The following is a 22,826-nucleotide window of genomic DNA, read 5'->3' on the forward strand; positions in this document are numbered from 1 at the left end:
CCCCCCCGAGACGGTCCCCGCCGCCCCTCACCCGCTGGGGTCACCCGTACCAGGCAGGATGCTCCCAGGTCCCACGTTAGTTCACACCCCCCCTCGCCTTCCCACCTCGGCCGGCCTCTCCGCTGTGACCCTGAGCCAGGGGGAGGACGGCATGAAAGCCACTGAAAGGCAGAGAGGAGGTTCCCCGTGCTCCCCGCTGTTCCCCACATGCTCGGGAGTGTTGGGTTAGGGTCCCTCTCCCCTCTGTTGGCGAGCTGCCTGCCAGCTGCCTGGGCTGCAGCGGGGTGGAAAAGCATGGTGTGGTCCCCCACACCACCCACTGCTGCCCCCCAATCGCAGCTTCTCGCTGCTGCGCCATGGCACGCTGCGGTTCTGCATCGCCATCTGATCAAACACCACAAATAAAGTTGTTTATTTAAAAGATATTTGAGCAGCTCTTTACCATAAGTGACAAATCATTATTTAATTCCTTTGGTACTCATGGAAATAACATCAATCAAAATGAATGCATCTGCTAGCTGAATATGAATGTAATCATCCATTAAAATGTTAACATTTATGAAAACTGTTTATTAAAATAAAGTGATAAGCATCTCATTGTGATTTGACAATCAGCTAATGTCCCCTTAAGGCAGAATTTGAACACTTGATGTTTGGAACCAGACAACACTTTAAATGCCCCATCAGTTTATAACTCCAGTTATTCTGAGACATGATTAAGCCTTTGCATTGCAGCCCTGGAAACGGATGTCCTTTTTTTATCCCTGTGCACATACATTGCGACGCGGGCCTTCCCCTCCGGCTGCATGTACAAAACCCAAATTCAGATAAACAGCCGAAGAGGTGAGTACATGGAGATAAACTGAAGTCAAAACTGGGTGGTTTTACCCTACCTGATCTAGTAGGGCTCACGTGACAGCAAGAAGCGCTGGAGAGCAGCTTTCCTTCGGGCATGGTGGTACTGGGAGAGGCTGACAAAGGAGCATCCTTGCTACCCAACGGTCTGTGCCCAGGGAGACACTGGTGGGACCGAGAAGCCGTCCATCTACCCAAGTGTGCACACAATTTATGGCCCTGCAGACGGCACTCTGTTCTTGTCCTCGTGTACATCCCAGCTGGTACATCCACTTGGACATGCACGTTGGCATCCTTTACCTCAAACCCAACCCTTTGTCCTTTTCTAAGAAGGGAGAAGTTATACGTGTAATTAGATAACATTTTGCTGTAAAACAGCTGACAACTAGAGGCAGGTTTCATTTTGAGTCATACTTTCGATTAAGCACGTATCGGGTCTGCTTCCTTGTGCATCAGCCTTAGCTCCCCAGGCAGCTTGCCGTGTGCCCAGACTGGCATGCAGGAACCGCACAGTGCATTCATGTGCACTGAGATTTTTGACCTTCCCTGTTCTGGTAACTCTTCAATTTAGATTCAAATATGATTGCGACAAATTCAGTTGGCATCTGTTTGCTACATCTAGCATTTCACCAGACAGCTCTGAGAGGATCCAGGCTCTGAGTTCCTACTATGTTTTAATCTCCAGACTTGAGCTAGCTCAGGCATATCTCCACAGAAATCTCATATATGCCACTGTCCTTTGACAGGTGCAGTTTTACCCTAAAGTACTATTATTTCCACTGCAATTAATAATGAATCATATGCATATGAATATGAAGCATACATCTTGCAACAATTTACTCAGGAACTAAACTGTTTCAGACACCCCTGAAATGGTTAAGCTTAGTCATAAAGTCCCATGTTAAAAGATCAAACTTCCAATACTGTATGGGAAGAAGGGAAATTTGTATCCTCATCTGTTTTAGTGCGTACTCTTTAAAAATCTTGAGAATTCTTAATACGTAAATAAGGACCTTCTTTACAAATTTCTGTGTTTCAGCTATTTCAGTCGAATTTAGTAAACAGTGGCTTCATAATTCCCAGTCAATTCAGCTATGAACCCCCAATCACCAGCGATTCATTACATATTAGCTTTAACAGCATAGATCCAAATTCCTTTGATAACCATGAGGAAATTGTGAGAGCTGTCTTTGTCCTGGAGAATTTCCACTATCATTCAGCATTAGTCAATCACTAATGGACATTAAAAAATAAAGAATTGCTGGAGACTGTAAAAAATACATCATTTCAACTTTCCCATGTGACTGAGGCCTGGAGAAATTGACTGGCATAGCTATAACAAAATAATTATCCTGTTATAGCTGTGCCTGTATAACTTCTCCACATGGACATTCTAGTCTAAAATTTAAGTGACTTCATTATGGAATAATTACTCAAGGACTTTAGTCCAGAATGAGGTTCTGCACAGGAGAGTTCTGCCAGTGTGGCTCTGGTGATTTAAATTCACCATACTAAGCAGGTGAATTTTGCTGTGCGGACTCTCGGGAGAGTCTGCCAGCAGTATTAAATAAGACATCCCAATTCGGTATTATCTGAAAATTGAACTTCTGCACTGTACAGGGCACAGCATCCTATTTTGCATGCACTCTCAAACAGGCAGAGCATTTGCCTCCCAGGGAAATGTCCTCTCTCAGCTCGGAAGGAAGGACAGGCAGACATCTCTCCGTTGGGGGAAAAAGAAGTGGGATTTGGCATACCTAGGGTTGCATTTTTCAAATGCACTATCAATCAGTTCCATTTGCAAATATGAACTCTGGATGCCCAGCCTTCCCACCCACTTGCCTACATTTTTCGCTAGAAAAATACACCTCTGATGCCAAATTCGCTTTCCTTACTGGTGTTCCACTAATGGGCTTTCAGAAATATGCAGACCTCGCACGGGTTACAGCTGGCCTTTAAAAAATGCTGTGCTCTTAGCAGACGCTATCTATATGTGCTGTCAAAGCCTCTGCCTTCAGCAGGCCTCCTCTGACCAGCTGCTGGCTGCCAGCCTGATCTGGCTGAGTCACCCCGGCCACAAATGATTCATTAAAGCCACCGAGGATCATCACAAACCGCATTCTTTTAACGAGACTTCACACGCCTCCATTAACAAATGCAGTCACGATTTGGGACGTGGAGACACAGGGAGAACCTCAAACCTGGAATGCACAAGGGACTCATAACCTCCTCATCCTCCTCTTTGCATCGACTAGCTTCCAGACGGCACGGCGGGTGCTGACTACGCCAGAACGAGGAGCCGCGTCTTGCCTGATCTCAGCAGCAGAAACAGCCCCGGTCTCTGCACAGAGGCCACCCGGGAACCTCGGGTGCTTCAAGCACAGAGTCATTTACCACGTGTTTGAAACTGAACTCGTGGAAAGATCCTGTTCAGTCCCAAAACACAGCTGAGCTAACACACAGAAATCAAAGGAAACAAGCAGTCCTATTAACAGCAGAATCAGTGAAGCCTGGTTTGCTGCACATTTGTCTTTCAAAGTTGAGCTCCTCTGTGGATTCCCTCATGCCTAAAAGACTGAGTTTGTTTCTTTTTTTGATGGACAAGGGTTTAACAGGGTCTCCTTTGCCTACACAATGAGGTATACTTTCTTAATTGTAAAACCTCCCCCCCGCCCCCATCAAATTTGCCTGAAATTAAACAATAAGCTGTATCTTTGTTGGAAAAAGTAAGCATTACCCATCGGTGAAGGCAAGCAGACTCAGAGAACGACAGCACAAGAATGGGCTTATCTATACAAGTTCAAGGCTTTTGACTCATGCAATTCCCAGATCAAAGACTTTCTGGGTACATGGGCAGCTGAATTATTGCAGACTGTTCCGGTACTTCCCCATCTGTCAGACAGGGATAGTATCACCCCACTCCACACCGATATCGTGAAATTTGAGTATAATAATCATAAAGGCATCTGCAGACCAGGATAGGTAATTTATGTTCAAATCAATTTTCAATGGTAGTAGATCTTCTCATTTTAGCTCCATTGGAGAGTGAAAAAAATACTCAGGGAAACGTATGTCTCCTTAACAAATTAAAGAAGTAAATAGCTCCACCTGTTTAGTGAGCAAAAATTAGAAAATGCCCAATTGCCCAAATTGGAGCAGGTGACCACTGGTTTTGTTTGCCCTTCAATAACACACTGACACCTCTGTTGCTCTACAGAACAACTCCAGCTGTGAATGCCCTTCTCCTTCAGAGCCAAACCACTGCCCCATGTTTTCTCTGAAAGCACGGACTCTGGTACTCCAGATGAAGTCTATTTGGTGGGAAGAGCATGGCTGTGTGCTCTCCCAGGCATCCCTGTATGAGAGGGATGGCTTTTCAGTGAGCTGTGAACCACTCCACAGGACAGCTGGGGAGAGGATTGGGCTGGACAGAAGGGATGCACTGTTTTTCCGTGCAACTCCCGCCTTAGTCTGAAATCGAGGGAGTAGCCATACATGGAGCTTCCGATTTCTAAAGGGCTTTCTTGAAATTACTCCTATTTTCCCCACAAGTTTTGACATTGCCCATTCTGGACTCCTACTCACACCATAACTGGGTTTTATTGTCATGGAAAAAAAGGCTTCTGCAGCATTAGAAAGCAAGGAAATACCGAACAGTTCATGCCTTGCAGCTAAGTGTGATCCAGGCTCTATCGCACTCAGAGGCAGGAGCCCAGCCGACATCAGTGGGGCAAGGATTTAACTCCTGGAGGCTTGGTTTTTGTTTTGTGTTGGCGTTAAAGAGCCTGGGAACCCGTGCTCGATAAGGACAAGCAAGCCTAGCAGGGGCGACACAATGCTCTTCTCCCCTTTCAAATCTCAGGCACAGCCCAGACCACTGTGTGTCTGCCTGCGTCTGAATTATTTAACTGTCCAGCTGGTTAAAAATAGCACACCAGCAACTCCCTTTCCAGCCTTTGACTGTTAAACGGGCCGTCAGAGCCCAGCCAAGCGCTGAGGTCACGGCCCGGGCTGCACATGTGGACAGGGCAAGCTGGATGCCAGAGGGGGAGAGAAGCATGTCGCTGCAAAACCTAGTTCCAGCACGATGATATCAGCCTGCGAAAGAAAAGCAAGGCAAACTCGGAACATTATGAAGCTGCCAAAGAAAACACTGTCTTCACAATGAACAAAAGTCTGATTAATTATTAATTGCCTGCCAGCTAATTAGCATTCCCTTGGGCAGCTGTCTACAGAATGCCTTATATTTCCAACCCACCCTGGGCCAACATCGTCTATGCAAATGGCTCTGGATCAGAGTTAGCAACTGATTTGTTGCCTGAAACAAGTTGTTCCCCTCCCCTCTCCCCATCTCCTCCTGTCACCCCTCTTTTCTCCACCCAGGGACTTGAGCTCATTACAGTGTCAGCTAAGCAGAAAACATCCCCTGCTGATGAATCTCCTTCCCGTTCTGGCGCAGCCGGCGCTTTTCCGAGGAAGCCAGACACCTCCCAGCAGCCACCCCTGTGCGCAGCCCTCAGCCTGCGTAATGGGAGGACGACTGCAGTGCCCCAGCCCTGACAAAAGCCTTGTTTGGCTGCGGCGTGGCCAGAGAGGAGGGGGAGCAGCTCCGGGCTGCGAGGAGCTGATTAGCTGCAGAGGCAGGACCAAATCTTGGCTTTAGAACTGAAGGCAGCATTTAGGGAATTCGGCGTCAGCTAATGCTTGCGTTCAGCTCCTATTAACGTTAATGGGACTTACGCACATGCATCAAGGGCAAGCAGACCCCTTACGAGAGCAGAAGCATAAATTACAGCTAAGTACAGGCAGAGCAAGCCTTCAACTTGCTGTTTTACCATGCGAAGAAAGATGCACTTTCCATTTTAAGAACTTAGCAGCTCTAATTTTTTTTTTTTTTTAAATGGAACAAGCCAATGCAGTTGGTGAAGTACTGCAACAGAACATGAAATTACCTCAGTTTCAGCAAAGGCTATCCACAAACCTATGCAAACTAGGATACTAGTTTAGGATTACTACTATCTCCAAGGTGCACCTCTCCGGGACTTAAGCATGTATCATGCTGTCCCTGCAGTACAGGACAAATCCTGAAGAGGGTTTGCCATTTTCCCTGAGAACTTTACCCAGCCTCTGTATTTTACACCTGACACCTGAATGTACCTGTCACTCATATTCATTAGACGAAATGTGCTTGAGAACTTAACAGGAAACCAGGCAAAGTTTATAAGGAAAGATGGTGAAGGAAACAAAGATCAACTACAGAGTGGTCTCAGGTGTCAAGTCTGACCATCAGCAACCAGGTGTACCAGAGAAGATGAGCTGACCTGGAATCCAGCGGCGGTAACGGACATCTCTCCAACAACTTCACCAGAGCTTAGACTGCTGCTCCAGCTCCAGAGATTTGAGGAAAGATCACTTCCCTTGCAGACAAGGCCAGGTGACGAAGGCTGCCATGGCAATCAGAGGAGCGCTCATTAACGGGAGCACAGGATCGTCAGGCCAGAGAGCAGTTTCCTGGTCTGTTTACACATTTTCTAGCACAAGGAGTTCTGCATCTAAGACTATGTGTCCTGGCTGTTACTGCAATATAAACATCATAAACGGACTGTTTTCCTACCCCAAAGCCAGAAGATAAGTGCTGATGCAGCAAGACGATTGAGATAAGAACAGTTGTTTTCAGAGTGAAGGGACATAATCTGTGGGAAGTTCTTTGTTTTTAGGCAAGGAACTTGATCTGCCAAGTAAAAAATAAAAATGCCCCAATTACCACAGTCAAAATCTTATTCTCATCCTACAGGTTTACAGTGCCTGCTGCCTAGCTCTAACACTCCACTGTGCCAAGAAGGCAGCACGTTAGTCAAGTATAAGACTTGTATAAGTTACATCTCTATAGATACGGGATATAACCCCTTGAAATATATAGGCACTGCAGAGGAGCAGAACATGGTTTTGTAGTACCCCTGTTAACAGTTCTGCAAAGAACCTGCAGCCACGATGCACAGCCAGATATTTTATTAGACTACATTTTCCTCGCATACATGAGTCATATAAAGCACATAAACTCATGAAGTCTGACTAAGACTAGCATAAATCAGGGGTAACACCACTGAAGCCAATAGAGTTGCACTGGGGTGAAAGTGGCATAAATCAAAGGCTGATCAGGTACACATTTTCTTTAAGGTAGACAGACCATTAAGTGGCTTACATAGACTCCTTATCACATTACAGTTCTGTAAGGTAAATAACAGTCACCATGCACTGCATATAATGAATCGCAGCCTGCAACATACAGCAAATGGCCATTTTTCTCAGGGAAACTCTCAGCTCAGAGATCTGGGACCAAAAATAATGGGCAATATTCTCCAGCATTCATGTGTGACATTCCTATTAGTATTAACAGGAGGTATGTGCCCAAAGTCAGGATGTATTCATCAGCAATCTGAATTGGATATTACTGAGGCTCCCGATGAATGTTCCGGTTTCATCCCCAGCAATGATCCTCCTACGGAGCAGCCACAGCTCTTTACTCACCTTTGCACAGCACTTGCACAGGAAAATATTTACTCAGTGGCAGGTAGAGCTGGAAGCAGAGGAAGCAGGGCAGTCTTGTATCGCTTACCTCTGAGCATCAACCCCCAAAGCAGCCTTGCTCAGCCTCACACCGATGGCCCAGCTCCGACCAGGGCTCCCTGGTGCATGCACTGAGCACCCGTTACAGGAGACGGCATCAGGACTCGAAGGCTGGATTGTAGCTGAAGCCTGAAGAAGGTAAGAGGAGAGAAGTGAGGTGACCACAGAGTCACAGGGCAGATCAGCAACAGAGCTAGTGAAGCCAAGTCTCTGACCTTATAGTCAAATATTCTGTTATATGCTACCACCTTCCTTCATTTACCCTGGAAGGCTGTAATCTCTCACATTCCCATAAAGCTGAATCTATTGACTTCAGAGAAGTTTGCGCCAAGCTTATGTTGGAGAAGGTAAAAAAAGAAATCTGATCTCCAAAGTGCAACAGAAATATAATTTAGTAAACTTACTGATTAATTTTACAAGATAAATGCCCAACCTGCCTGTTTTCCTCCCAATAAAGCCTGCTTTCTGCCTATATACACGTATGTGTTTTACCATTCTCTGCCTCATTTTTGAATTACGGTTCAAAACAACTTGAATACAGAGCTAAAGCCGGTTTAACAGGCAACCAAACTGTAGCTAACACAGGCAGAACGTGCATGTGTACACAGATTTGTTAACAAGAACAAATTGCTTCCTGCCCTGAATTGCACCTAAGAAGAGTCATAAGCTCGTTCAAAACTAAATATACGCCACAGCATATGTGCTTGCTAAGAAGGTCATTAGAACATAGAGCTTGGGAAGAGTGGTGTGGCAGGAGAAAATAAATACAAAAATAAGATGCAGTGGAATCTGCACAAGATAAAAGAAGTGAAAGACACAGAAGGCCAGGGATCACAGCTGCTTGAGATAATTCTTTAAAAAACAAATGGTACAGCTGCACGCCTTATCCTAAACCCCTGCCTCTGAAAGTATGAACCTTGGCAATGCTATTCCTGCCCTACCTAAGCATAAGGATCTGGCACTATAGAGTACCTTATGGAGAGCCAAAGGTGAGACTGACCATCCAGCCTAAAGCATTATGTCTTAAGGTTTTGGAGGTATTGGCTGTGCAATTTAAAAAGCTGTTTTTAGCAAAGACTTCCTTCACTGCAGTAATACAGAGTGCTTGCACGTCTAAATGCGAGGGCTTAATCCCAGAGTTACTGGCCTGTAGACAAAGTGTCCGAGTACACTGTCCATACCTTTGACAAGCTGTAATTAGTACGGTAGAACAATGTAAATAGGACTCTAACTTAAAGATGACTGACAGTGATACAACAGAGGGGTCAGGGGGAGGCTAATCCAGAAATTCAGCGTGCACCCCCTTAAGCAAGGAATTTGAGTGCAACTAAAAATAGAAGGTGAGACTATCTGACAGCTAAATTGCCAGTGGTAGCTTAGCATGGATTCGGTTACATTGCTCAGCGACCCTCAGTGAATTAAATAGATTGAAATGCTAATGATAGAGTGAATTCCCAGTACAGAGGTAGAATAAAGTAGTCAGATTAGGTTTCAGACAAGGTGAGTTCAATGGCAGCGATATCAGAGTTTGTTTAGATCAAGGTACAAAGGTAATTTTTCTAGATCAGGGTAGAGAGAGATGCTTCTTTAAAGCTTAGGGGCTCCCCCATGCTAAGTAACACTCCAAAAACAGCGTAGACCTGACAAGCTGTTTCAGTGACTATTATTTTATACGATTTCTATCAACATTGGAACATTTTTCACTGGTCTCAATATACTCTTAATGGCATTGTCATTTATCTCCTAATTAGTTAAATGCTGCTCTGATGACAGATGTGTAATGGTTCACCTGGGCTGTCACTCAGACTGTACTTATTTCTTCTCATCGGGTATTCTAACCAGTGTACAGCTTTAGTGAAACCACAACTGTAGCATTTATTCTCTTTGGTGTTTACGGGCTCACTTACACCACAGCATCACAGCTTCAAAAGCACGCAGAGGTTCATCCTCGCTGCTCCTCCTAAAGATCAGGAAGCAATATTGCCACAGAAAGGAGACACAGGCCTGATCAAACGTCTTACCTGCCATTGCACAGACCGAGCCCAGGCTACCTGCTTAACAAAATTTAAACCCTAGGCTAATGATAATGCAAAGCGATACCCGCAAAGCACACACAAAAAGTAAGAACTGAGCCTGAAACTCCATCCAGGGTTCACCCATTTAAAACAACCCTGGAGGCTCCCCAGAGTGGGTGTATTACTACATAAATTCCAAGATCAATTTAGCCTTAAACAACTGATCCGTCCCTTCTCATCCAAGGTCACACAGCGAGTCTATGCCATTAGATTAAAAAAATCCTTGAAATAAGATGCACTATCCTAGCAGTAAGGGCAATTAAAGACCTTACTTGACAAGACAGGGGGCTCACCATCACTTGGAGCTTTAAAAATGAGATTAGGCATCTTTCTATAGGATGTGTTTCAACTCACTACCCTTATAATATGGAATAGTTATTCTCGTAAGAAAGTGACATTGCAACTTGTCATTCGACTATCAATCAGTAGTGTCATAATACTTCAGTGTCGGTTGTCTGCTTCCGTTACAATAAATAAATAAGAATTATGTATTCTAGTGAAGAAAAAGCAATGTAAGCCTAAGTAAGGTCGGAGGAGGCGTAACATGTCATGCCCATGGGAGTTTCTTTTGCTGTAGTGCTTATGAAGCTGTGAGCAGGAAATCCGAGCTCTCTGCCACCCATGTTTTTGGTCTAAGCACCAGACCTCACCATCTGGTCATTGGGTTAATTACTATATAAGAAAAAATACAAGAAAATAAGATTTTCCGGAGTGATAATTTGATTTAGGTTGCTCTGTTCCAGTGCTGAGATACAAAAAGGACTGCTTTTCAGATGGCAGCTGACTCTGCAGGAATCAGTCCCTCAGCCAGACAGGCTGCATTTCGAGCAGTCAACTTCTCAGACGCCACATATGGGATGGGACTCACTTCTGCCTTCCTCTTCACCGAAGTCAGTTCTTGGTTTAGTCTCAGTATTACTACAGGAAAAAGACCACACGGCCAGTATTTGGGAACTGCGCGAGACTGCTTTGATGACTGCCCATGAACCACCATCCTCAGCTTCGAAGGGTAACAAGAGTCTGGGGCCAATTCTCCCCTGTTCTACCAGTGAAAATCTGAGTAGCTGCAGTCACTCAAGCAGAGAGAGGTTGACAGCAGAGTCTCATTCCTTGCGGTTCCAGGCCTAAATGAGGTTCAGCAAGTGGAAATAATTCTTGAGAAGCAGAGCCCTCATGTGCTCCCTCCGTTCATAGTAACAGTCCACTTTATGCCAAGTGACTCATTACCATGAGTGAAGGGAACATGATTCAACCAGAAAAGTACATGTAATTTGCATAGATTATTTTCCCACTTGGTTTCCATGCTGTGGAGTAACAGGGACTGCCTTCAAGACAAAAAAAAAAAAAAAAAAAAAAGGATAGTCCCATAAAAAAAAGGATAGTCCCATGAGTAATTCTTTGCTTAAGTATTAAGCGATAATAGATTGAAGAGATTTGGATATGGCAGCCTAGGAAAAAAAAAAACCATATTGTGAAGAAGGAAGCCTTGTGTTCTAGTTATTTCTAGTGTTGTGGAAGTGAAATGAAACTAGTGTTTGGAGGGTGCTTCAAACACCACTTGTGAAGTAAGGAATAAATATTTCTTTGCAGCCCATGGAAGTCAGTGCTGGAAGGAAGAAAGAGGAGGCAGCCTCAGGCATGACTTGGTTGGATTTCAAGATTTGCTTTTTTCCCCCAGCTGGGAGCGGCTTGTGTTTTTGTTCAGTGGTGACACCACCCTCATCAGCCTCTGTGGAAGGACACACCACTACAGAGCTGGTGGCTCACTTCTGCAAAGGAGGCAGTCTCCTTCAGACTTGCTCCTTGCTCTGGACACTGCAGCATTTCACAAGATGAAGCTCAAAGAGAGCTTTCAGCATTCATGTATCAGACCATTAACCTAAAATGAGGATGTGATTTCACTTACAACTCTGCACTGAGATGTAGTAACTGCAGTGGGTAGTTTATCATTTCTTTCGCTGAAGCACTTGCTGGCAGATAAGAATAAGCAACTGGTTCCAGTAAAGTCACAAGGGCAAACCCAAACTGCTTACTTTGTGCATAAATGGTTTGACGTGACAGGGCATGAGGGAAGCAGAAGATCTGTCAGGAAAAATAAACAGGAAAGAAAATATTACTTCAGAGTAACTCACACCAAGTAAATTGAGCTTTCTGAAGAAAGCAGGATGCAAACTATTGGGTTTCAAGAGCTTCATCCTGACTCCAGGCAATGTATGATGCTTCACTTGACAAACAAGCCAAGCTCGAGAAAAACAACTTTGCTAGAGTAACACAGCAAGGAGAGATGAGGGAGAACTGAAGTGACACATGGCTCACCAGATACAGGGCTTATTTTACTGTAAGAGAGCAGTCAGGCTTCGGGCAAGGCGGATAAGCATACAGACTTGAAACCCACAAAACCTTTCCCCACACTTTGAACCAACTGCAAAGTCAACAATGCTGTATTTTAAGAAGTGTGCAGAAGCAAAGTTGCACCTCCTTACAGCAGCACAAGGCAGACACGCAAATCAGCATCCAACTACAAACCCGTGGTGTTACTCAGCTTTCCGTCCAAAGGCTTATGTCTCATGAAGTCTGCTCCCTTTGCCTTGCATTTCTTATCCTTCTGACCCAGTGGCTCAGAGGTGGTTACCTACCTAAAATTGTGCTGCTGCTGGCAGAGGAGGTTCACCTCTGCTCTCCTGAAGGATGGGATGTATCACTGCAGGGGTGAGTGAAATTACACCCTCCACAAGGCACTCCCCCCTAATCTTCCAAGTCATTTTTCTTGAACTGCATGTAAGAAACCGTCTGGAAACTAAAGAGGAGGCAGGTAACAGGAGGGCACTGCAAAAAAGAATAGAATTCAGCAGTAACAGAGCAAAAGTTAAATCCCTGTGAAGTGTCTGAAAATCAGCTTCACATTTTGATCTGGTTCAAAGTAAGGATGCATCGCATTCCTAGGACAACCAGGACTCAGGAGAGGATAGCAAATACCAAAGACTTCTCCCAGCACAGGAGTATTCCCAGTTCCAGCAGCCCAGACAGTCCCAGAAATCCTACTATATTACCCTTCCCATTCTCACCACATAGTTCAAACTCCTTTACTTTCCCACAGCACTTCGGCTGTGCTCCAGCCACACTGGATGCGTTTGTTTGTAGACAAGGCCCTGCGAATCCACTCTCAGCAAGAAACATCACCCAGGACCTGAGCACAGACAGAAAGGGCCACAGCTGCTCGAGAACTTCCTTTTCAATGGAAAAGCAACGCCCATTCTGGGAGACCCTGCCGCAGGAGAGGCCACACAGGTGACGAGACCATTGCTTCCAGCTGACAAGCAAAAGGGCGTGGGCTCTCCTTAGGAGTCGGCGGAGGTTCAACAGCTGTTTGGGGATCTGCTTCATTCTTGTTGCAGGCAAATTTCAGCAGACCCACTTCCAGAGCGTGGTTAGTAGCATGCAGTAAAACATCAAATGATCCACATCAGACGAAACAAACTGGTGGACATGGGTTATTTTAATGTGAAATAAGCTAACCTGCAACTAATTCCTGGTACAGGTAATCTCTGCTGCTACCACCTCTCCAGGATTTTGGGGACAGCAGGTCTATACCTAGCAATCTCCCCCCATGTCTTGACCTCCTTCGGCTTGTTCCACCTCCCACCCCAGTGAGATGGCCGATGCTCAGGGTCCACGTGGATGTTCTTGCCCTGGGAGTCCTTTAGCAGAAGGGGGATGAGACAGCTCTGTCCCATCTCTGTTGCAGAGGGGCCCTATGGGGCACCGTCAAACAGGTACATGGCATTTCCCACCCTACCAGCTCCTTGGCTTTCCCTAAGGAAACGGTTTGCTAGCTAATTTCTTTTTTTTTGTCCCTTTCAGAAGAGGGGGGGGAGGAGGGGAGGGGGAACTGGGAGTCCTTTAGCAGAAGGGGGATGAGACAGCTCTGTCCCATCTCTGTTGCAGAGGGGCCCTATGGGGCACCGTCAAACAGGTACATGGCATTTCCCACCCTACCAGCTCCTTGGCTTTCCCTAAGGAAACGGTTTGCTAGCTAATTTCTTTTTTTTTGTCCCTTTCAGAAGAGGGGGGGGAGGAGGGGAGGGGGAACAAGCCCTTGGGTCCCTTTCAGACAAAAAAGAGGGGGGGGAGGAGGGGAGGGGGAACCAGCAACAAGCCCTTGTAAGCACTGATACAGCCCTAAGGGCTTCTCCACATAGAGCTGATACAGCACTGCAACTCCTACAGGCTGCTATTGTGGTTTGTGTTTGCACTCTCTACTCTTTAATTACAACTGTTGCTGACAACAGTTTACAAGACCACTTGCAACTCTGTCTTGGAAATCAATTCAGATGTCAACAGTTACATGGTGAATGGGCTTAAAGCAAATGGGTAAAGGCCATAAACTTGACACCAGAAAGTGTAAATCTCAAAAAAAGGAAGAGTTGCACTTCTCCAGGCATGTGACAGGGAGGCCCCGTGACCAGAGAAGTCATCGGGGGACACCAGCCTCTGGTCACCAAAGGGGTGCATATACAGTGGCATGTGTGCACCCAGCGGGTCAGTAGCTTTGTTTTCTTCTGCAACGATGACATGAACGCATAACATTAATAATAATCTGCTTCATAAATAGGACTAAACCCTCCAAACGACCAAAACTTTGGCTTCTCAGCACTTCCCAGGGTCTTTTGCCAGTGGGCCATGGTTACAAGTGACAGCAGCTGGAGAGTTCATTTCCAACTGAGACCTCCTTGGGCAGAGCTCCATGAGGAAACGGGAGTCAAACTGTACTAGGTGAGAGTTTACAAATGGGGAACCGAGGCACAGGAAGATTAATAATAATGATACTTAGCATTTCTTTATTGCTTTAAATGGTCCACACCCTTTACAGACGTTGGCCCTCACAATACCCTGGGGAGAGGTGACTGGCTATTATTATCCTGTTTTTCACAGATGGGGACAAAGAGGCTGAAATGTGGCGCTCCCCAGGCCAAATAGTTGACAACTGGTGAACAAAATTCTGTGCTTCAAGTCCAACTCAAGCGCTGCACATCCCTCACAAAAGGAAATATCGTAGTAATTCTGCTTCTGACCAACCTTGTCTTATCGCTCCTTATAGTTGCAGACATGCAGAGCATCCTTAGCCCCTTTGCAGAAACAGTTGGTTTGAGGCTGTCCTGGTGGCTTCACCCAGCAGGACCAGACTACTCCTTTCCTTCAGACAACCCTCTCCCCCAGCCCTGCCTGCCACCAGTGCTCCAAGTGTGCCTCCTTGTTAGGCTCACTCCTCTTACACATCTTACCGCACCATCGCTTTTATTGCTCCAGTGCTTCCCATAACAATCCCCTCCATTTCCCCTGCTGTTCCAGCTGAAGGAGGACCACACAGGGCTGGGAATTGGGCTGAGCAATGATTTTTAGGAGGATAAATAGAAAGAAGGGAAACAGCTACCAGGCAATGTTGACATAAGACTGAGTGGAAATTAAACAGTTTCTCACCAGCAGAGTGAGCTTCTGGAGCAGACCTGGGAGAGCAGGAGTGGGGGGTAAAAATCAAGGACAAAAAAACCCTCAGCCAGACGATGTCGTTTTAAGATGAACCCCTATGATAAATCTATAGGGTTGGCTGCCTGGGACGCATGGGATCAGACCTGCTGATGGAGGAGGTCTCTCCAGCCTGGTGCTCCCTCCAACTTCCTTGAAAGCACTGAGCTGTTCAGCTCACAGCTGCCAAGGTTCATTTCTTTAAAACCTTGGCTGCCAAACAAACAAAGCTGGGACACCAAAGTGGTAACCAAGAAAACTGCCTTGCAACACTCAGCTCCAGCTCAGTTCCCGGCACTTTGGGAATTTGTGTCTTTATTTCCTGAAGGAGTACTCCCTTCCCTCCTGTGGCAGGGGCGGCATTAGGACAGTCCCACCTTAACGAGACCCTGGGATGCTTTGCCGTAGCGCTGGCAGTCCCTCGCTCCAGTGGCACTCAGCCTGCCTCCCTCTGTCACACCCAACTGCTCCAATTCATTTGGCTCTGCTACTGAAATAAATTAATAGCCAAGGTTTCCTGTGGTCGGCATGCTCTGTGGATACGGATCATAGCCTTGTTTTGTCAAGCTTGTGAAGAAGGTTGTAACGACAGCAATGGGAGTTGGTGCGATTGAGTAAAATGTTGGGAATTTAAGTTCAAGAAGGCAGAAAATCTGCTGCCCTCCTTGCTTCCCCAGGGTGCAGACACTCCTCGTTCCCCCCAAAATCGGTGATGCGGTGGGCACGCTTCCAGCCAGAGGGGATGAAAGGGACAGGTCAGAGGCCAGGTCCTCCCTCCTGACCCATGGGGTGTCAGAGGCGGCTAAAACCCATCCATCAAATGTAAGTAAGTGCTTGGTTATCACAGAGGGAGTGCTTGGGGCTTTGTCTCCATGAGAAGATTGCGTTGGTATCGTTCAGGGTATGAACACAGATTGCTGCAATCCCTTGGGGCCCTTCTTCGTTAGAAAAAGGTGAGTCCTTAATGGCCATTAGTTAACTCAAAGTAGGCTTTGCGGGAAATGTGTAGTTTTCACATGAATCAGTAGGTTATATTAAAGACCAGCTCTGCATATTTTATTTGCTGTATGATTCAGCAAAACTCAAGCATGCACTTAAGTTTAAACATGTGCTTAGAGCTCAGTGAAGTCAGTGGAAGGCTGCTAAAATGCTTCAGTGAATTGGAGCTTATTTAGACCGCGTGTGATTTAGGGATAGGCATCAGCCATCAAAAATTTCCAATACATTACCTCGTACTGCAGTACCTGAACATGTCCTCCTTTCCTTTTGGCTGGAAAACTGCTAGCACTATGAGAATAAATAAGTAAGACTCAAGCCTGTAGAAGATTCAAGTTTGGCTTGCTTAAAACTCAGCAGAGTTCTGTGGTCACAGTGCAGAGATGTGTGTTGTTTTCTGCACGTCTAAGTCAGCCCCTCTGCAATAAGGACCGATACCCTAGTTTTCTGCTTTCCTGAAAGCTGTTGCACTAGCAGGCTGAACTGCTTTGTGCCAAGAGGCTACAAGGCACTGCCCAGATATGTTGGAGAGCTTGGGAAACCACTGTGTGCTTTTGAAAAGCACTAGCAGCCTTGGAATGACAAGTTACTGCTGTAACTTGAGAAGAGCATCTCCCAATCATCTGTGCTTTTCTGCCTGGAATGTAGCAGGCACGAAGCATGAACCACAAGAAGGCCATTTCCCATAGCTCTTTTCTCCTGCCATAAGAAGACAACATAGGAGGGTCCCAGCAGCAGTAAACACACCATCCTTCAAGCTGGGGCTGCCCTGCAGCCGGGGCAGCAGATGCAAGACTAAGGCTGTTCCCCATTCTCTCCTGCCCCACTGAGCCTTTGAAAGGGCTCCCCTTCCTCCATGCATGCAGTGTCGGCCACCAATGCCTAATGATTGCTCTGTAACCTTAAAATATGACAGCACTGTGCTGCACTTATGTGATCCTGTAGTCTTATCTTCCTACAGATGCCCTTTTCATGCAGCTTAAATATTTTACAAATACATGTCTAAGTACAAATCTACCACATTAACTCTGGTATAGAGGGTACTTATTTTCAGCTAGGTGGCTGGGATTCCTATAAGTATAATTTACCATGCAGTATGACAGAGCTGGGCTAGAATGCACAGCTTTTACTAGCTAAAATACAATAAAATATGCTACACCGTGTTTCACAGATGAATCACTTCTAAACCATGCCTTTAAGTATTGTCTGTCACTGCAGTTCCTTATTGTAATACTTTGTGAGAGCTAAAGAAGAAGAGAGAGAAATTGCCCTTTAAATCTCCACAATCCTACCATCCAGAAGAAATTAGGGACATTTGTTCTTGGAGTCAGATGGGTTATGTAAGAGAAAGCTATACGCAACAGGTTTTATTGGGGTGGAGGTGAGGGGAATGTGTTTTCACTTATTTATTTATATTATGTTTTTATTTTTTTTTATGTTTATGTTTTATTCGAAGAATGTTCAAGGACCGGCTCATGAACAAAACAACACCCAAACTCTGTAAAAAGCAGCTGTAGTCCAAAGAGCGCAGACATCTCAGCCCAAGCTGCCAGGCCACCGGGGTAGAGACCCCAGTAGAGCAGAACGTCCTGATAACTGCTTTGAATTAGCTCCCAAGAGGAGAGTCAACAGCATGTGGACAAAGCAGAGGAGTAGGTCAGGCGAATCATCAGCAGACAGTAAGATTTTCCCACGTTCAGTAGGTGCCGAATGTTCTATGCAGTCCTTGCTTCAAACGAGGACAGTACTGGAAAGAACTGCCTAGAGCACAAGTCCACAGCCATCACAGACAACTGAGGAGCAGACAGTTATTTGGGAAACAACCATACAAGATCCGTGCCAAAGGCCTTTGAACACTTCCCAATATCTAAAATCAAACTTAAGTATGAAAGACCCAAAGTTATAGAAAGAGAGCAGTAATGATCTCCAATGGGATGTCTAGAGTCTGGCCAAAGGCTTTATATAACTTACGTGACTGGAAGGCACGCGCTTCATTTCTGCTACTAAATGCATCTCCACCCGCCAGATCCCCAAGTTTTCCAGCATTCCCTGGCTTGCCTGCGAGGGCCCTGGAGCCAAGTGTCAGGTTATCCCCTGGGCTGCTGAGCCCTCGGAGCAGGGCTGCTGAAGTCCTTCACAGACCCAAGAGTTTTTCTGCAGATTGCAGCAGGTTGTTTCTAAGCCAAACTCCCCATGGGGTCCTCTCTCTTCTTTAAAGCTACCACCGAAATAATGTAGTAAAGGCAAAGCTGGAACAACAGGGCTGTCACGGCTGGTGGCCACAGCTGCGAGTTTGGGCCAGAACACATTGTTCTTCCTTCTGCAGATGCTTTCTGTTAATAAGACACTTACTACTGAGATATTTTCTTCTTTGGGGATCTACAGCACGAACCAAAACCAAGGTCAAAGAGAAAGTCCATTTTTTCATTTACCATTTTGGCAGGATAAACAAGAAACCAGGAATGCTTCAGTCCCATCTGACATGAATAAATAATACCGCTGTTATTCGCTGCCTGTCAAAAGTTTCATCAACACACAAGCTCAGGTTTAGAAAGATATCCAAAGGCCATTAAAGTGCTGCATGATAGAAGAAAACTTGACCTTCGGGGCAGAGCAGCTTGGCACAAGCGCAGGATCTATGCACGCCTGGTGCAAGGGTGTGCATATACAAACGGCCTGATCCCTGCAGGGACCGTCATTAGAGCTGCAAGCGCCAGCTTGCGTGTTAGAGCTCCACAGTCCCTTGCCCACTGAAGATACAATCCAGCGTGAATGTAACTCCAGCAAGTTTCTCCCCCTCCAACACACTGCAGAGAAGCCTCCTCTCCTAATTATCTGAAAGCAAGCATTGCAACTATTTCATCCTGAACCACAGCGTTCGGTTCGGGAGAAAAGCCACCGGATTGTGTCTCGCTGCCTTTTGTTCACATATATCTGAAAATCATGTAATCAGAGGAAAACACTGAGTACCAGCTCAGTGCCAGTTTTTTCTGCCACCTTCAAGGAAAAGTGTGTTTCAGGATCACTGGAGAACTTCTTCACGCCCAGCACTGGTTCCAAGCTTGCATGCAGCTCTGTGTAGCTTGGTGCAGCTTCCCGCTTCGCTCCACCCACAGAGTTTTGGTTTTCTGTCTCGGACTGCACAGCTGAGTGTGTCTCAGTACCAAAAACATTATTAAGTTAGTTGGACTAATGCCTTCCTGCACATTTTGTAAACAGCTTGAGACCACGGGGTTTCACTATGTCTCATGACTTCTCCAGAAGGAAGGTGAGTCAGAACTGGTCAGTGAAGAAAGCTGTTGCGTCTGGGACCCCCACTTCATTGGTTTCAGAAGCTGCAAGGTGTACATTATGCTTTGCATGCATTTTTAGTTCACTTTCTTTAGTCACCCCAGCGATCTGGGAAGGGGAGGCATGGGGAGGTGAGAATTTTTTCTTTTCTCTTTTTGACAAAATCAGAAAAAGACTCCAAACTCAGAACTACCAAGTCTCAGTTTTATGCGAGAACCTTTACAAAGCTGCCCTGAGCATTTGCATCCAGAATAACTCTGCCTCCAGAAGGCTGTAACTCCCACTTGCATCACCAAGTACCACTTCACCATGTGCCCTGTGGTCCCTGCAGCCGCACCACCCTCCAACGCACGGTGCTCACGCCAGCGCCGGACGAAGCTGCTGGATTTGCCTGCCCCTCACTACCTCTCTGCCTGCATAAGCCACGCAGGAAGGCTGCGTGCATCTGAAGGCATGCAAATCTCTGCCCTGTAAACCTGACTCTGCCCAGCCTCTCTCTTAGCCCCCGAGATTTATGTATCCCCACTGTTTTAAGTAAACTCTCTTCCAAGAGCATGACTGTAAAGGTAAGTTCAGGCATAAACCTGTGTAAATTATACAGTTTGAGCTCCCCAGGGATTAGCGTGGTTTCTGCAGTCTCTCTGCTACTCAAGCTCCCCCGTATGCTCCATAATCATTTCCAGCTTCCTTCATGCTGCCTGACTCAGGGCTATAACTCAGACTGTTGTCACCCTCTGTGCTCGAGAGGCCTCTTCGGTAGCTCCTCAGCTTGCCTGGGGACCAGCCTTCACGCAGAGCTCCACGTCCCCGGGCAGGAGGGACGAGGTGCCGGTGCCACGCGGGGCGGCTTGGTGCAGCGGTGCCCTCCGAGGTGCCAGGACAAGAGCTCTGCATGCAAGACCCCCAGAAACAGAAACCAGGAGACAGAGGTCAACCTGCTGTGACCTGCCTGAGATGAGACCTCCAACATAGCCCTAACAAGCCCCTCGTTTGCCAAGGCTTGCAGCGGGAGCAGTGCTACAGAAAACCTCCCTGCCCACAGACAGCTTAAGGGCCATCACAGAGGAAGAAAAAAACCAAACTGTCCTGGGCTGTTGTGTACCTTGTACCGGAAAATATGTGCTAGTTTATTTGGGGACAACAGGCTGATAGCTCAGGAGACTCGCATGTTTTTTAAGACCATCTATTTTACACCTACCTTGTGAGACTGAGTAGCACTTGCCCTTGCAGCAAATGACTTCTATAAAGATCAGAAATGGACACTGCTTATTGCCTATTGATTTCATAAATGAAGAATGTGCACATGGCACGAGAACTGAGCGTTTGCACTACAAACACTTGTATAATTATGGGAGAAGTACACATTAATGAGGGACCGACTGTGTTTTCCTTAAGTGCAAAGTGTATTTAAAAGGAGAAGGCGGCTCCTAGGGCTTTTGAAGTCAGAAGCTGTTGAACAGCCAGCGGCTGGAAATTTAAAATTCCTTCACATCAGGGCTCTCGGATCTGTGATCAATAGGGATTAAGTCAGACAGGACTTTTCAAAGCCTCTAGCTTTATTAACAAATAGGAAACTGAAATACTGAGGCACTGCTGGAGACACCTGTGAGATCTCGGTGCCAGGAGAGGGATGAGGGGAGAGAGCGTTGCCTCTCCAGTGTTAAGGCAGCAACATGAGCATCGTACCAGGATGACTCAACTACAGCCACAGAAATGAAACCTAGATGCTAATTTCCCTTCCTTTGATGCTTGCCTGACTATCTCTGATCGCATGCCAGTCTGCAGAGGAGGTTTCCTGCCAAATTTCTATACACCCTACTCACTGCTGGAACACCTGTGAGATCTCGGTGCCAGGAGAGGGATGAGGGGAGAGAGCGTTGCCTCTCCAGTGTTAAGGCAGCAACACGAGCATCGTACCAGGATGACTCAACTACAGCCACAGAAATGAAACCTAGATGCTAATTTCCCTTCCTTTGATGCTTGCCTGACTATCTCTGATCGCATGCCAGTCTGCAGAGGAGGTTTCCTGCCAAATTTCTATACACCCTACTCCTAAGTGTGCTATTGTGGTATGCGTTTCCCGTCAGGAGCTCTCCATTGCAACAGCGTGGCACTCGGTACGTGAAGGGTTGCTTCCTTGTCGATGACAGTATTTTTCTTCTTTGCGAAGAAGAGGCCGGCCGGGCACCCGGAAGGATGATGATCTCTGCTGCCCTGGGGAGAAGTTTCTGCAGGACACCAGAGCGCCCCAGGCAAGGGAGGCAGAGGCTGCTGAGAGCAGGCAGCCCGGCCTTGCCCACGATGGAGGGAAGCTCCCTGGCAGTTTGCTGCAGCTCAGATAGTCACCGAGTTAAAACCAGTTCTGGAAGCAAAGACGCACCTGCAGGCAGACAGAGGGCAGGGAGGGCAGGGGCAGCTACTTTGCATTTTCTCCATTTGCAAAGCTCAGTGTCCCTGGGTTTATTCTAATAAAACCTGGTCCAATTGGGTTTTGTTTGTTTGTTTGTCTGAAGCTTAAAGCCTTTCAAGTCTTCTTTGGGGACCTCAACTGAAGATGGAGCGGGTCCTCTTCAAAGCTCTGTCTGAGTCAGAGTGCCATCACAGGGGACTTCTGCAGGCTCTTCCAGAGCTTTTTGCAGAGCTTGTTTCTGCTGTTACTTAAAGCCTTGAGGCCTTTGAGTTATAAGTGAAGCAGGTTTCCCTCTGCTACTCGTTTGTATCACAAAGCAAGTGGACTGATTTGTAAAAGGAGCTCTACGTGTTACGTGAAGGTCAGCTGCTCAGATTTCTGAGCACTTGGACCCATCTGAGTGCTTGCAGATCTGCTTTTTCATGTTGTCTGGTCTTTAGACCACTATGCAAAATGGTTCATGAGGCTGCACAAGACATGGGCTTGCTTATGCACGTCAGCTCAGAATTTGGGCACACCATCTGCACTCAGTATGCTGCATTTTTTGTAGCAGCACCGCGTAACTTGAATGCTATTGGTGATACTCTACAGGCTGACCTCAAGGTTAGATTTGCTGTTCATATGGTGAACCTCAGCCACCTGAGGCATACATGCATGCTAGCAATAGCTGGGCAAGCTGGGCAATTAGCAAGAATTTTTTAAGTGAGGTTGAAGAGCTAGGTGCATCATAGAGAAGGTCAAGGACTGCAACCTCCAGGACAGGAGTAAAAGATGGGATGTGTGTAAATCACCTAGAGCCTCCAGGACCAGCTTTAACCTCTCCTCCACCACATTGTCTTAAAATCTGCTCGATCTGGCCACGATTCACTCACTGCCACTCTGCTTAAAACTCCCAGGCACACAGAAGAGCAGTCGGAGGGTTGTGCTCATCTGTGCCCGCTGGCAACCATCTCCAAAACATCAGTCAACAGCTGGAGCCTGCTCAGGTCAATGCATCTATTCCCCCTCTGTGTAACCTCGTACCGCACCTTGCCCTGCCCTGGAGCAGC

The sequence above is a fragment of the Aptenodytes forsteri genome, unplaced genomic scaffold, assembly GCF_000699145.1.
Source record: "Aptenodytes forsteri isolate BGI_AS27 unplaced genomic scaffold, ASM69914v1 Scaffold79, whole genome shotgun sequence".
NCBI classification, from domain to species: domain Eukaryota; kingdom Metazoa; phylum Chordata; class Aves; order Sphenisciformes; family Spheniscidae; genus Aptenodytes; species Aptenodytes forsteri.